The sequence below is a fragment of the Notothenia rossii genome (assembly GCF_949606895.1).
Source record: "Notothenia rossii genome assembly, chromosome: 8".
NCBI classification, from domain to species: Eukaryota; Metazoa; Chordata; class Actinopteri; order Perciformes; family Nototheniidae; genus Notothenia; species Notothenia rossii.
This window is the reverse complement of record NC_136906.1, coordinates 18,727,322-18,744,297: the sequence shown is the minus strand read 5'-3', so window position 1 is coordinate 18,744,297 and position 16,976 is coordinate 18,727,322. Positions and strand designations below refer to the sequence as shown.

Sequence of the window (16,976 nt, the reverse complement as noted above, 5' to 3'; positions counted from 1 at the left end):
AACAGTCTGACTGCAAAGGAGAGATTGGGCATAGCGGTAAATTGGTCGTAGTGGGAGGTGATGGGATGATTGGACAGCAGAGAGTGTGCTGGTTGGGGATTGAAGATAGGAGTGCTTGTTATGTCTGTTTTTTAATGCACTTCCCTCAGTGCAGCAGCTTAACCTTTCATGTAATGTAAGTAAATAAAGGGTTTTGAGTCTCTATTTTTATGCAATTCTGCAAACTGCTGGGTTGGAAAGGCCTGTCATGATGAGAAAAAAAAAAGTCTGGGGAGTTGAGGACAGGCCCAGGGAGAGCTCCTCTGAAGTAGGCAGCAAGCGGCCTATTCCTGCATTATTATCGAACGCTAAGCTTTGTCTCTGTTCACCGTTTCAGGGGACCCCAGGGGTTCTGGCATCGATCCGGTGTGCTCAGAATGCACTTCGGTGTCACCTATTTAAACACAGTGAGCCGCTAGCCAACAGAGACGAGCCTTTATTTATCAAGCCTCTGATTTTGGCTGCACGGATGACAACCTGATTAGCACTTAAAGGAGCTCTTAAATCTTTTATTGGAATGGGTAGAGGCTATCTATACAGAGACGGAGACAGGAGTCCCAGCTTGGGAGAGTTATGGAGGATGAACAGTGGGGCGAGGTGAGGGACTGTATCATCCAGGGGGTTAATGAAGAGGAGGGACAGATTGGATGTGCGTTGTGTTATAGATATAGTGCGAGAGAAAGACAGTGAGAGAAAAAGTGTGTGACCGGGAACAATAGGTGAGAAGAAGAAGGATGGAGTGGGCGATAGCAAGAGCGAGCATGTGACTGAGAAGTAGTGGCAGAGATCGGGGGACCAGATGAGTGGCTGTGACAATGAATGAATGTCGAATGAGTGGGTGAGAATATTGTGATCAAGTGACAGCCTGAGCAAATGAACAAATTGCTGAACAAACAAGCGAGTGATAGCTGTGTGTTTGTGTATGTTTCTGGAGATTGCGGGGGCGTTGGTGCGGGTCTGCGCGTGCAGGCAAGTGAATGAGTGAGGCTTGATGGAAGAGACTAAGTGAGCGAGTAATGGGGGTTAGTGATGGGTGTGTTGACAGAAAGTGTCAGCTTTAACCACACTGACCCGCGTTTACAGGCTGCATGCACAAGTGGCTGAATTTGAGTGCCAGCTTGGACGTGAACTGACTGTAAAATTGGATGTGAATTTCGAGTTGGATGGGAAATGAATGCAAATTTGTAAAGTAGGTGGATGGTGTTTGCGCATCTATCTATGTGTCAGTCTCCCGTCAGTTCTACATCATTTGAGATGAGCCCTGGACATGAGCAGCTTTCAGTGTCTTGGCTCATAAATATAGCTTTAGTTGAATGCCTCATTTCATATCCTGTGTAATATAGCGAGTGGGATAGCGCTGTATTTTTGTTCCTTCCAGGGAGCATCCTCCATGAGGCCTTTTGTCTTCATTGCGCTACCAAAATAAAGGTTTGCATATTTAGTTCCGATTTAATTATATTAAAGAATCCCAAATTCCCTGGCACGCTGTACACAGGAACCATTTTGTTTCGTGTAACAGATGAGTATATTTACTCTCGACGGGAGAGGAACGCTAAGTGATACCAGTGCTCGATTAGAGAGAGGCTGTTACTAGAGAGCGGCAACATCATTTATTGTTGTTCTCTTTCTCTTGGGATGCCAATGGCGATTCACTTTCAACGCCAAATAATGTGTATACGTTTGTTTTTGTGTGTGACACTGGCGGCATGTTGATTTACATTTGAGACAAGGCTATTGTCTGTGTTGAAGCCTGTGCTACACTCAAATTCTTCCCCCCCCGCTCACCCCATCTCTGTCAGTAATGGCAGCACCTAGACAATACTGCCTGTTTAATGTCAAGAGAATTAGCCTAACATAAATGCAGACGGATTGTTTACCGTTCCCTCTTCTATCCCAGCCTTTCACTTTTTCTGCTCGCCTGTCCCTCTCACCTTCTTGTCCTGCTGGGCCTTGTCTCATGCCTTGTCCGCCACCCTTGGCTGCAGCATGCTTGTCTGACCCTGTCCTAGTCTCCTTCAGGGCCTGTCTCTTGGTGATCAGGCTCCATTATTTATGCTGTATATCGTGTTTCACCATCAATTCCTGCAATGGAACAATTGAGACAGATTCCCTTGACTGTCACAATAGCAGTGAGACTCGGCAGAGGTTGGAAATAGGATTAGTCTTAAATGGAATTTATATTTTACCGTTGTTGCCTCTGAAGCCTGTCTACCACCCAGACATCATGATGTGCTTTATTAGTGCTTGTGTGTGTGTGTGTGTGTGTGTGTGTGTGTGTGTGTGTGTGTGTGTGTGTGTGTGTGTGTGTGTGTGTGTGTGTGTGTGTGTGTGTGTGTGTGTGTGTGTGTGTGTGTGTGTGTGTGTGTGTGTGTGTGTGTGTGTGTGTGTGTGTGTGTGTGTGTGTGTGTGTGTGTGTGTGTGTGTGTGTGTGTGTGTGCTTACTCAAGTGTGCTGCACAATGGCCAGACAGTAATGCGATGCACATACGCAAAAGTTTATATTTTTTTCTTATAGCACCGTAATGCATTTGTGCTTTAGTTTGGCTCATTTTTCTCTGAGAAAGTCTTACGTTCACAACATAAAGTTACGATTGCAAGATGTCAACGCTTCAGTCCATAATATGTTTCGAAAATGTTTCTATTGATTGATGGCAAACTAGTACACAGCCTTCCGTAACGAACAATATAAACTTAGCTCGAATGTTTGTGACAAATAAATGTGAAATAAAAAAAAAATCAATTACAAGACTCCAGCCTCAGCAGATGGCACTTCTTTGATGTGAAATGTATAAGTGATTGAATGAGTAAATAGATAAATTAATAAGTGCTATCAAAGCGTGAATCGATGTTTATGGATTGGCATAAAAAGACCTGATGTGCTGCAGATGAAATGAATGTAGCGGTGGCTGTGTGTGTCAGTGTGTGTTTGTCAGTAAGATGCGCTGGGAGCTTGGCTGTATAGGTGTGTATTATGTGTTCGTCCTTGGGAGTTAAGACATGAGCAGTGTCTGTGTTTTTACATGCTTGTGGGCAAGCAACATTTCTGTTTCCTGAATGGCAATGGTAGCTGCTGTTTCTGATTAATTCTGTTTGGATTTCTTCTGACTTCCCTGCTCTCTTTTGCCTCACTTTTAACACAAACATGATCAATACTTGAATTAATGTCTAAGTAATAGTCAAAACATGTCGCACTGGCCTTGGCACAGGCTGCTTCCACGCCCACACCCAACAGCCTCCACCACAGCTGGGAGATAAGAGAAGTCAATGGAGGAGTGCAGAGACAGAAAAAGCTACCCGGCATGTGGTTGAAAATAAATAAGTGTTCATTCATAATGAACACATTATAGGGCTATATTGGAATACATTCAGCCTTAGGAACCTTTTTGTTGCATGGTTGTTTTTGCAACTAATTATTAGTTGAGAGGTAATTACGTCTTGCTGCATTGGTGATAATTATTGTCAAGGAAGGCAGCGGTGTGTTGAATGACGTGCATGCTGAAGTGTTGCAGTAGTATGGAATGTTGGGCATAAAGAGCAGCAAATACAGAATGGCTAGACAGGCTACAGGTGTGGGTGTCGTCTCAGGGAAGGGTGTGTGTCTGTGTAGAAGCGAGTTAGTGTGTATGTATGTGCAAGTGACAGGGAGTGAGGCTCAAGAGGCAGAATGGTGATTTGTGAGTATTGTATTCCTGTAATCTGCTCTGATCAGATCAACCAGAGCCAATAATGCAACACTGAGCCTAATACCACACTGTTCTTTCTACATCTCTCACTTCTCTTTCTCTTTCTTTCAGTCCCTGCACTCCCACCCTCTCTATAGCTTTTTCCCTTTTTTACTGCAGTGGGAGCCAGTGTTGCTGCAGAGGGAAAGATGGCGTAAAGATGGAGAGGGAGAGAAAGACAGACTAGAAAGAGTCAGGAAGATGGATGGTGGGAAACGGAGATAGAACTGAGAAAGACGCTCAGAGAACAGAGGAAGGTGGACGAGAATTGAACAGCAAACGATTACTGCTGTGCTTGTGTGTGCTCCTGGTAGAGCCTGATACTGAATCAAACAGTGCTCTTTCTTTTTATTGACACACACACATAAACAGACACACATACAAGCACATACACTGGCCACAAGCATTTGAGTTTGTTTTTGGCCAGTGCTGGGTGGTGCTTGGCACAAGAAATTAAGCCAAACAACCGTGGCATCTGTCTCAGCAGCAGGAGAGTCCCGCCTCCCCACCCACACATGACCTGCCCTGCTTTCATTCACTGAGCGCCTGCTGCCAGCCTCAGGATGGGCCGCTGCCTCGTCCACTGCCCGCCACCCCCCTCCGTCCCCGCCTCTTTGCACTGCCAACCACTCGGTGCCCGCGCCCATGTTTACCCCCTCAAGCAAAAACCAGGAGCCTAGCGATATGGCTGCTTCAAATATTCATAACAGCCACACTGCAACGCGAGGCTCTCTGCTCCGTGTAGCAGCCTCTCCATTTTGAGAGGCAGTTCTCAGGCTGTAGCTGCAGTTAGCCTGAACATGGTGTCTGTGCTCAGATTCAACTACTCTGTGGTTAGTGTGTACTAACAGTGCATACTATAAGTATTAAGCAGGGCTTTGAATCTTTAGAGGCCTACCAACTGTATTGAGCTAAATATAAACTCTGAACTTTTCTCTCTCCATCCACTTCCAACCATCCCCCTCTATGCAAAACCACCCGCCTGCTAAAGGGGTCTTGCTGCTTTACAGTACACTGAAACATAGCCTGAGCTTGGGAAGAGAAAACAAGCACACATGCAAGAAGGACACCAATGCTACACTGAGACCGGTACACTGGTACAGGCACACAACAGGCACACATACTAGGCCAGTATGTAATACAAACTATTAAGAACAGTAATGTATGCAGGCCCAAACACACAGGCCCAAAGAGTGATGTCAGCGGCAGCTTCTGGGGAGAAAACTTCTACTATGTGTCCCCCAGGAAGCTACAGGCTGCATAAACATCCATGTGGAGAAGCAGCAGATGCCTCCGTCTCCCTCTAATGCTCCTTCCTCTCCACTCTCTTGCCCTCACATCCTACCACCTACTCACTCCCTACTTCTCCAATCCTCCTATCTCCGTTTTCTCCCTCCTTTAATGAAGATCACCCCCCACTTGTTCTTCCCTTCCCTCTCAATCTCCCTTTCATTCAGCCACCTCCCCTTCCTTTACTCACTTCCTATGTTGCTCCAAATTCTCTTTTTCTCTCTATCTCTGGCCCTCTTTCTTTTATTCTCCCTCTCCTCTCATCATGCAGGCCGCCTGCTAGCCCTGGGCCCTGCTGCTTATCCTCAGTATTCACTCGTTGTATCTGTAGATTATTTCTCAGGGGGGCCTCCTGTGTGTGCTCTCCACCATACTGTGTTATCTAGCTCATCAAGTGAGTTGGAGTGGATCAGGATGGGTGGGGGTTGAGGCTTGATGCTCTGGCTTGTGGCAAACAGGTGGCTCAAAGGATTGAGCACTAACAGCGATTAGTATGAAGGAAAGGGACAATTTCAGCGTTTCTATAGCAATCTTTTCTGAACTGGCATAGTTTCTAAACAAGAAGCAATTATTTGTTAAAGCAAGCCATCAATATCATGACGTTGTGAAGCTGCACAGTGAGCCCACCAACTGCTAGTGAGCTACAAGATGGATGGGATGGCTGCTGGAACTAATGTGGCAGCTGAGTCTCAAAGCATGAGCTAGAACAATATCCGATTTAGAAGTTAAGTTCCTCAGCTTTCTCTTCTGGGGTTATTTTAACTATGCTTTAGCACCTGCAAATTGGCATTGATTATTGTTGGATGGCTGGCTTTTAACGGCTGGGCCACTGTTTAATGTTCTTATCACGAAGGGTTATCATGTTACCTGTTCTCCTGTCTCCTTTCCCTGCACCTCCTAAATGGCAAGCCATCTTCTTAAGGAGAGAAAGGAAGAGAGAGCATATAAAAGAGAGGGGTGCAGCATTGAGCCCTTATTAAAGCTGTCCTCCAAGTATGCCCTCTGACTGATTCCCCCTGTAAATCTCCCCTTTAATTGGAGAGGGCACAAGAAAAGATGTGCTATCCTCAACCACAAATGTATTCTGGGTCTCTAAGGATAGATGGGAGAGAGAGGGGAAGACAGACAGACAGACAGACAGACAGACAGACAGACAGACAGACAGACAGACAGACAGACAGACAGACAGAGGTCTTCAGAATGCGTTGGTGCAGACCAAACACGGTGAGACATATAAACACAATGAGGATTTGTGGCTCTAAATGACATATTTACATGTGCCTGGGCAGTGGGAGGCGGAAGGTGAGAAGATGAAAAGGTAGCAGGGTAATGGAGAGAGGCGGGCAGAGAAGTGCGCCAAGGGTGATGCAAGGATAGGAGGAGAAGGACAATGGGCGAAGAAGAGAAAGTAATGGAGGGAGACAAATAGAAATGGCTGGCAGTGAAAGAAAAGGAAGGTGTGTGTGTGAAAGAAAGAGAGAGAGAGAGGTAGAAGAGAGTCGGGCTGATTTCACCAGAGTTGCAGCCTGTGTCCTCCCTTAATGGGGTTGCCATGACAACGGTGTATAAGAGAGTCAGGCTCCAGCAGAGTGTGTGGTATGTGGATGTGTGTGTGCGTGCTCTGTTCCTCAAGTGATTGATTGTCTGTGAGACAATATACAGTACGATACCGTAACACAAGTGCACCTTGGGTATTTTTTGTAAAAAAGGAGGGAGGCAGTGTATTTCCTTCCACTGTTTGTTTGGTCTTATGTCCTTGTATGAATGACTGAGGAAGGGGTGGTGGGAGGGAGACTGAAAGGAGCAGCTTCTCTGTCTGTGTCGTTGCCCTTCCTGGCAGAGCCAAGTGGGTGTGCAGTAGCTGCTGTGTAATGGCCATGTCCCTTGTACCATTGGCAGCCATGTTGAATCAGGGTTAGGTGATGTCATGCCGGTCAGGTGACGTTGTTTGCAGGGCCCAGCTGTCACGGAGCAGAGGCAGTCCCACAGGAGCGCCAATCTGTCATCATTATATTAATGACACGCATAGCACTGCTAGCAATGTCATCTCTTGTGTGTGCCAAAGCTAACGAGCAGCACCCTAATTGTAAAATTAATTGAAAAACATTTTGATTAAAGACCACCCTCCCCACCCCGGCCCTCCTCCGTCTTCATCAGCTCTCCTTTCACTCTGCACCGCTATCTTTCTATCCCCCTGGTTATGTCCTGAAGGCCTAGCAGCTCTCACATTCACACACTCTTCTCACTTTCTTTTTCTCCTCCCACATTTGCATTTCTCCCAATTTCATCTCTTCCCTGTTTCCTTTTCAACCTTTTCTAACCTACCAGCACGTTCCCTAGCACATATTTTTCTCCTCTCTTCAACATACTCGTTTTCCACTATCTGTCACTCTCCTCTTTCGCTATAGGCAAATTACAACTCTTTTATGTGCTAGATCTCCCTCCTCCCTCCCCTCATCTTTGTCTTTTCCCATCAGGCTCCCCTCTGCGCTGCTGTCTCTCTCGTCTTTTCTCCTCATGTCTCTATTACTGTGGGTTTTACGCACTCAGTATGTCTATGTATGCAACTTTATATGGAGTTATAGGCGTAAATGATTTAATAAGGTGGTCGGCCCAGCTTCTCCTTTTCACTCCATCAGCCATTCCCCCTACGCACTTTGTAGCCTTACAGACCGGTCTATTTCTTTTCCCCGACTCTCATTTACTTGCACCGTTCTCCTTCCCCTCTCACCGGTGAAGCTCCAGAGCCAGAGGGGAAGAAGGAAAAGTGATATGGGTAGTGTACCTCTCCACTGGTCTCTTATTCTCTAGCCTCCCCTCTCATCTCTCCTTTCCTACTGCTGCTCGTCTTACTCTCCATCTCTCCCTTGTGTGGACTGTGGTCCGGTTTATCATTCTGCAGACTCCACAGCAAGATCTTGCCACGGACTCCACAGCAAGAGTTCTGCTTTTCTAGGCTTTGTGAATATGTGTGAATATGAACCCACACAAACACACACACACACATACACACACACATTCACACACAAACAGACACATACATGCACACGCTTATGTGTGATCTAATTAAGTAAATGACACATTAGGTATTGTACATCCCTCTGTGTGCCTGAGTGCTTATAGTACAGTATGTGTGAGTGCCAAACACAAGGTGTGAGAGAGTGAGAGTATATATAGGCTGGGATAATGAGAGCACAAGGGCTCATTAATGTCACCCGTTGCAAAAATGATACAGACAAGAAAGAGACATTGATCATCAACGAATGATCAATAATGGCCCCTATCGATCGGAACAACAGTTTGTCACCATGCTGATCGACGTCCCTGCAGGACAACCGGCTCCGTGGGGATGGTGTGACTCACAACCGGCTCTTATGTTCATTTAATAAAGAGGAAACATGGGCACAATTAGGTAAACATATCTCATATTCAATAAGAGAATGTAGTCATGAATGAAATCTTCCTTTGTGATGAACAAGGTCTGGTTATTGAATAGCACATGAGCTTCCAACATTCTTCATGTTAGCCTTAATAGCTAAGTTCAGAGAGAGAACAAAAACATTAGGGGAAAAAAGAAATCAATATCAGGTGCGTAGTACATGAGAGACCTGAGCCTGCCCTATTTTCTTGGCTTGCTTTCCAGAGTCCACTCCTGTAGGCCCTGTTCACAGGACCCAGACTGTCTCGGAGAAAAAGCTGGCAGGGAAAGACAAGACGGCAAAGTGACTGTAACAACGGGCGGAGCGTTGCCATAGAAACGCAGCGTCACAGCTCCTAAGCAGATGACACATTCAGCGCCATTCCCTTCATCGCTATTCCCACATCCAAGGATGAAGCGGGAACAGGTGTGATCAACAGCTTTCTTAAGTATTAGAAGAAAGGGGAGCGGGTGTTTGGCACCAGGGGGAACGCTTTCTCTCTGAATTTAGAGCAAAGCTTTTTCTGTTTAAATGACGACCTTGGGGAAAGAGAGCGAGATGGGTCTGAAGCCTCGCCAGCATGCATTAAAATACAAAGCAAGGCGGTGTATATGGAGGTGCAGTCGCGTTGTGGTAGTTTTCTAATTTGTTACTTCGTGTTTATAGCTATATTAAATCAAACCCTGTCAGTGCTTGCAAACTGTGGTGAACCCTCCTTATTCACCCTCCCTTTCTGCCTTTTGCTTTTATCGTCTAGAGAAAAGAGGAAATGGCAATGTTGGACAAGATGTTGAATGTGTTCCTCTTCACGAGTGTGTGTGGGGCTGGCCCAAAGGCAGATCACCAAACAGCTGTGTGTTAGTGCCAGTGAGTAGACATTTGGTCCACTCGACCCATAACGCTGGCACACAGTTTGGGGAACGGTGTCCAAGTCCTCCTCTCAAATCCTCGGTCCATCCGTCCATCCCCTCTCATTGTCCCCGGGGCAGCAGGCAGCCCCAGCTAAAGACTGATCTGCTTGAACGGGCACAGGTGCAGCAGGGGGTTTGTCCCACTGCCAAATGTTGTGCTTCTGTTTCTTTTAGGCTTACGAGACGGTTGTGCAGCTCTCTCTTTTGCTTCTGGGCGGATTGAAAAAGCTGCAGATGCAAGTGTTTGATCAGCTTGCTGGTACAACAGGAAACGGGCTAGAGAGTGAGACTAAAGTGGATAAAGAAAACCGAAGATATTGAAAAAACTGGAAAGAAATACTGAGGAGGATTATATATTATGGAAATAAGAAAGATGAGTGTGTGGTAGTTTCACATGTGTTTTGCAGCTCTTGGTCTCAGTAGTAGTGGAGTGAAGGTCTGGATGTAGGTACGGACACTGCAGTGTGCCTGCAGCTGTCCTCAGGGGACTGTTTTTGGTGCGGATGTGCGTGCCATGGGTATCTTTAGAGCAGCATGCTGCAGGCATCCCTTTGGGAACACAAGAAGGGGAGGGAATAGAGGAGTGCTCCGGTTTCATGGCTCAATCAGGAAAGCTTCAGGAGGGCCTCTCAAGTCTCAAGTAGAAGCTAACGTCCATTTGTAGTGTATTTAAAAGAGAATGTCTGCACTTAAGGTCTACTTATTGCTTCACATAGCCAAACAGTGAGACAGTGAATGAAAGTAGATACATGTGTAAAAAGTCTTGGTACACACAGAGACTGACACATAGCACAGCAAACCTCTCTCTCTCTCTCTCTCTCTCTCTCTCTCTCTCTCTCTCTCTCTCTCTCTCTCTCTCTCTCTCTCTCTCTCTCTCTCTCTCTTTTCGAATGCCCTTGCTTTCTCATTCGCTTTATGTCTCCCAGGACAGTGCTCAGAAATGCTGAAATGGGGCCTAACCCACGAAGCAAAGAGGTAGAGTCGTTTAAGCTAAGTTAAACAAGGGCACTTCGATTTTAAAGGGCCATAATCTTCAAAAAGTGGCGCTTTAAAATCAATTCACAATACATATAAAAGGTAAAGACAGATTGAGAGGAAAAGAAGGTGTTGTTGTCAGTTAAGTGACTTATTTTTATGAATGAGCATGTTTAATTGAATGTCATTGATAGTTGTTCTGTTGGTGCATCTTTACTTATGTGGCCATGTCTCAAAGTGTGGGCTCTATGTGTGTGTTTGCTTGCTGCGCTGCACAGGTGGGCTGGATCAGTATCCAGAGCAGCACTGAGCCAGTGATTCAGCCTGCACAGTTTGGGCCAGAATCCAATCAGGGCAGCCATCTGGTGACCAATCAGGGCCCTGGCTGTGATGTCACAGCAACAGAGCTCTGGGTTCCATGGGAGCAGGGAGGGGTAAATACCATGAATCACATCAGACCTCTGTGCTGTTGAAGCGCGCTGGTTGTGGCACAGAACACACTATCAGGCTTTAGCTAGCAGCTGATTGGATGAAGCGTTGTGAGGGGGCGAACTGTGCTGCTGACCAGGATGCTGGGTCACTGAAACCAGGCTGTTGTTATTTGTGTGCCTGCTTATGTGGGAAGCATTGTGTTTACGCTTCTTTACTGACAAGAAGGATCTGTTGGCCTGTGCACAAGCTCCCTTTTATTCATATATGAACAGTCTCGTGCACAATTCTTTGCTTTTTGTGTGTTTACAGTACTGTAGATACTTGTAATCTCTGTTGTAGTTCCACTTTGCAGATTGTGGCGTTGGCAATGGAGCCCTCTCAGTAAGGGCATGAGGCAAATGCTGTATTCAACATGATTGACAGCTCTGTTAACTCTAATGTGTTTAATATCTCCTTGCAAATGCCTCTATAGTGTTAAATAGTCTCAAAGAGCGCAAGCCAGTTCTCCAACACCCAGTGAGTCACCCTGACTATTCACCCTGGCTAGGAACATTTTCCACCACTTGCAGTTAGCAGGCCAGAGGGGTGGAGAACGGCTGGGTGACAGAGAGAAGGAAGTCTCTGGAGAATGGCTGTCACTACCGAAAGGCCCTCTGCAGGGCATCAGAGGGGAAACAGGAAAAGGTGACATTCTCAGTGAAAGTTGACCTTAAAAAGCTTCACAGCGCCATATATTGCTGTAACACTCAGGTCTGTGAATATTTCATCAGCCCTTAAGCGAGTTGTAGAATATAGCAGGTTGTCGACGCTGGTGAAAGCTATAGTAGTAATGCAGTAATTTGGTGTTTCTAAGGCTTCATAGAAAAAGGGGATACAATTTATATGGTAGCAGAACCAAACTACCGTACAATATGAATGCAAATACACCAGATGTACAGTAGCGTGCTAGAGGAGGGGGGGGGGGGATGTTCTGTTGTGATTACTAAAACCAGTTAAATCCACCCTTCTTCCCTCTGGTGCTTATCTGATCAGTGGAACAACCAGCTAGCCCCTCAGCATGGGATTTAATATCAAACACAGGCCATAAGCCGTGTTCAATAAGCATGACAAGGATAAACATCAGTAGGAACACGCAACAAACTGTATTGCTGGCCCTGCCTGTCTATATAAGGCCAGCGTCCTGACATCAGCACTTACGTAGGTAAACAGGGGGAGCCAACAAGCCAGACCTCACATGTACTTCACACGGAGAGTGTGAGTGCAACAAAGAGAATAAAATGAGGGAAAAAGAAAGGGAGAGGTGGAGGCATTCATGCAGAGAGAGACAAATCTAAACGCTGTGCATGAAGGGGTGTGTGTGTGTGTGTGTGTGTGTGTGTGTGTGTGTGTGTGTGTGTGTGTGTGTGTGTGTGTGTGTGTGTGTGTGTGTGTGTGTGTGTGTGTGTGTGTGTGTGTGTGTGTGTGTGTGTGTGTGTGTGTGTGTGTGTGTGTGTGTGTGTGTGTGTGTGTGTGTGTGTGTGTGTGTGTGTGTGTGTCCGCTTTGCCGCCCTGGTGGCTTCAGGTGTTATCTTCTTAGCCTCCAGACTTGACAGTGAGATAATTAGAAATGTTAACACTCACTGGAGCTTGTACTTCTATGAATTTCTCTCTCTCTCTCTCTCTCTCTCTCTCTCTCTCTCTCTCTCTCTCTCTCTCTCTCTCTCTCTCATTAGCTCTTTCCAGTCTATCTTTCATAAACACACACCCACACACACACACACACACACACACACACACACACACACACACACACACACACACACACACATACACACACACACACACACACACACACACACACACACACACACACACACACACACACACACACACACACCCTAGAATTCTATTATCTCCCTTAGCCCGTGTTATGAATGACACACTTAAAGCCTGGAATGACTTGGCCATGCAGCAGTGGATCACAATTAATGTCAACTCTAGCATCTGCGGAAATAATTGTCACAGCTCAATTTAAAGTGCTGATGACCTGTTTTCCTACTTTTAATAATAAATACTTATTTTAGTTCACATCTACTTGTACGCAGGATTATTATTTTTTTCATTGCATTGGCTATTTCATTAGAATTGCAAGGATAAGTTAATATAGACTGTATTTTGAAAAGGAAGATGTAAGGATAGGTGGAAACATAATTACATTAACAGTTGGAATAATCGGACTGACCTTAGGTTAAGAATTAAGGGTGGGAAATTGTTGCATTGTAATTCCTTGAAACAACACAAACAATAGACATTTATATTTGAGGCAGAAAACAAACAGAGGTCAGTTTACTGAAGCATTATGAGGACACTGTTGAAATTCTGACAAATGTCTTGGCTCAAGGAAATGGAGAGAGAAACAGAGAAAGACATGCTCACTGGAGTGTTTCACATCGAAAAATGAATAGTGACAGAAAGCTGACGTTGGGATGACAGCCTTGTTTGTCCTTTGCTGGATGATCAACATGTGTTACATGGATATGGGTCCCCAAGGTGGACATTGGGCAGCTGATACAGAGTGATCTACGCTCCACTGGAATTCCCATGCCTTTAAATTAGCATCCTAACTTCGCTTACTCAGCTAGAAGCACAAGCTGTGGAGCAGTGTGTGAACACTGGCGATAATGAAGCGGCACACCGTCGACATCATTAAAGATAATCTTCGCTCATTTTGTGCTGGTACACATGATCCTCGGAAAGTACCATGAACAACAGGAAGAGATCATTTTGCCAGAGAAATGCACATAAACACCTTCCTATTATAATCTCGCTGGCTTCCCCCACTCTCATACCTCTTATGCTTGGTTGGGGGAACAAGCATTGTAGGTTAGTTTGCAGGAAACAGATCCCAGGTCAAGGAAAAGGCTTGTCTGAAGGCGTCTCCAGCGTGTGTCTAATTGAGCGCTGTGTAGTTAATTGTTTGTGCGTGGGAGGGGAGAAATCAATCTGTTTTCTCACTGCCGTGACTTCTAGGCCCTGGGGTGAGAGACTGGAGCTGGCAGACACAGACCCACACATACACACTCGTGCGCAGCTCTGCCAAAAATCCCTAAAACCATGCCTTGGAAACACATGCAGACCCAAACCCTTCCCCTACTGGCACACACACTCACACACGTACACTCACTCCTCCGAGGAAGAGGATGTGCGTGAGGGGTTATTGAGTCAGGGTAAAGTCAGATCCATCTATCGATCGGCTGAGAGAGGAGTCAGGAACGTGAGCCCTGCACAGGTCAGAGGGCCAAGAAACGGGAGGGGTGAGAGACAGTAAAAGAGAGAGAGAGAGAACCATACAGCGCTTACAGCTAGAAGTGTTCCCCCCACACCCATGCTTTCTATATGCGGAGCCAGCGTTCTGTTTTGACGTGGATAATCAGAGAAGCTCTTCTCAGCTTCATGAACATTAGAATAAGATTTCTTCAATTTGTATCCTGGGTCAGTGCCATGTTAAATCAATGAGAGAGACACATATATGTACCTGCAGCAACTAATTGCTATCCTTATCTTTTATCTGCAGCCATTTATATCGATTATTCTATACTTAAAGTACAATATATATATATATGTATATATATATACATATATATATTTAATTAATCCACAGCAAACCACTTTGTCAATTAACATATAAAGGCAAATAATTAGCCAATTTGCATTTTCTACTTATCAGCTCATTTGCATGTGTTTAGTTATCTTTAAGGGTGTTTCAATTTATGACGGAGAGCTGTTGTCAATGAATGACTATTTGCATTTTAAATGTTTCACTGTGTGGAAAAATAACCGTGTTTGCTTCAGTGCACATGGTTGTGCTAGTTTAGGGGACATTTGCAGCAAAAGAGTGTCACCTGAATAATTTACTTTTCCTTTCATTGGGATCAGAGCAGCGACTTACATCTGATCTCATTTGAGCCACCAGCCCTCCTTTTCCATTGGCTGCCAGAAGCTGGTGGAATGCCCGTAAGCCCTTTGATTGGCTGAGAGTTATTTATTTTCACTCAGTCAAAAACTCTTCCATTATTGATGGGAATGAGGCAATCTGGGATCTGCTGATGAGATTTGAAAAAAGGATGAGAACTGCAGAGGGATAGAGGGAGCATGAGAGTACAAACCAGGGGTGGTGAGGGGTATGGAGGGGCAGAGACATGAAGCTGAAGAAAGATATGAAGAGGGGGAGGGGTGATAAGGTGGATGAGTATAAACAGTGCTATCCTTCACTTGGATAGCAGCAGCAGGCGCCAGGAGATGTCCGTTGATTCATCTCCTTTTATGCACTTGGTTCCCTTTCTCTACCTTACCTTTTTACCAGAACAAAAGCAGACGGAGGGAGTGATTCAGAGTGACCAGACGTCCGAGACTCCCAGTACGATGGGGGAAAAGGTCACATGAAACAGGAGGCTCCATGGAGACCACCGACCAGAACAAAATGTGTCGATGAACTGATTTACTCAGGCCCCCAGGGACAGGAGGAGATGGAGGGGAAAATGAGTATTTTAAAAGAAAGAAAAAGTTTGGGTCGACCCAGAGCTGTGTGTGTGTGTGCATATTTAAAGGTGTGTCTGGGTGTACAAACATGTCTCAAGGCATAATCATTACAACAACACCAAAATAAACATCTTCATGTGCATGGGATTATAGCATGTGTGTGTGCATGTGGGTGTGTTCTTGCTTAGCTTCGCACTATGAGCAGTATTGGTCTGCACAGGCCCTCTGGATCCTTTCCATGCACTAATGGGTGTGTTCACCTGGTGTGGATGGCGGCAAAGCGTTTCCAGCATGGCGCTGTTGGTAATTAACAGAAGCAGGCAGTGGAAAGCAGCACCTGTTACAGCCTGACTGACTGAGGCCCTGAGCTCTGGGCTGTGTCTCCCCCCGCTCCTCTTTAATCAGACCACCACCGCCCATCAGTCCTCCGAGACCTCACAGCATGGATGCATGCACTTGTGTGTGTTTGTGTGATTACTTGTGTTGTTCAAAAGCACACAAAAACAGGCAGATTAAGAGGAGGTGGGAACAAAGGGGGAGAGATTCGACAATCATTTCAGTAGTAATAGTATTTCCTAACATAGCCTCAGGCTCTCTGTGGGGTTCCAATTGTTATTTCTAGCAAATGTGCACGCTAGTGTCAAACATATACCTGGTTCATACAGCTGAGCACAGCCAAGTGCAACCGCTGCTGTCCGATGATTAAACTACCTCCCTTACAGATGATATTTGACCTTTCTAGTATGAACATATCGGTCTTCTTTTATTCTTATCTTCTTTAGTTCAGACTTCTTTATACAAGCACAAGCAATTATTCAGTTATTTGAAATTGAGGATATAGATAATTAAAGTTTTTAGCATCTAGCTAGGATTTAGCTTATGAAAATGTTGCACGCTTGCTCTTCTGCACGCTCTCATTTGTGGAGACTTTTTTTCCTGTTGTTCTTGAGTAGGTATGAAGGCTGCTGGGCTGTATGTGGGACAGTGTCAGTGTTCATTTATGCATGTGGGTATATATGTGTGTGTGTATGGGGGGGGGTTGCATATGTGTGTGTGACAAAGGTAGACAGAGTGAGGAAGCAAGAGAGGAAGTGAGTGACAGCGATGCTTTAGAATTGGGGCATGTCAGCCAGGCCTGCTGTGTCAGAATCTCCTGATGCCCACCGGTTCCATCCTGAAGCTGGATAACCTTGGCAGGCAGATTGGGGTCACTACTATCAAATTAGATACATCACTCACCCACACAGGCAGACATAAACACAAACCGTTGCACAACACAAATCGGTTGGACATTTGGAAAAGGTAGACATGTTTGCATCAAGATAAACAAGCATGCTCCTATGGTCTTTTGATGCTCGACAAAATCATCTGGATAACTCCAGACAGATACAGAGGGTCAAGGAAAATTCACTTAAATGTTGGCATTTTGCTGATTTGCTCAAATTACAATAAATTGGGCTCTCTAATGCCCAGCTGTCACGATAAGAGAATGCACTGGGTTGATGAAAATCCAGATACACTAATCTGGGGTTTAATTAATGTGCGCTTACATTAAAGACTAGAAGCATACGCTCATGAGGCGCTCTGATTGCAAACTGCTCTGTGACTGTGTATGTGAGTCATTTGCATAGTGTGAAGCTCTGACATTAGTGGTATTGCTAATAAACAGCA

General features: G+C 45.4%; 1 protein-coding gene across 4 annotated transcripts in view; it reads left to right on the top strand.

Annotated features, from left to right (window-relative positions):
• adgrl1a (adhesion G protein-coupled receptor L1a) overlaps nucleotides 1-16,976 on the top strand; it is a 151,747-nt gene that overhangs the window by 68,694 nt on the left and 66,077 nt on the right. Inside the window, exon 1 of one of the 4 annotated variants that reach the window (XM_079642932.1) lies at nucleotides 8,734-8,895. The exons of the other annotated variants lie outside the window; for them this stretch is intronic. The gene's annotated coding sequence lies outside the window, so the exon portion shown is untranslated. Of the gene's footprint in view, nucleotides 1-8,733; nucleotides 8,896-16,976 lie in introns of those variants that run through there. 4 annotated transcript variants of the gene reach the window in all.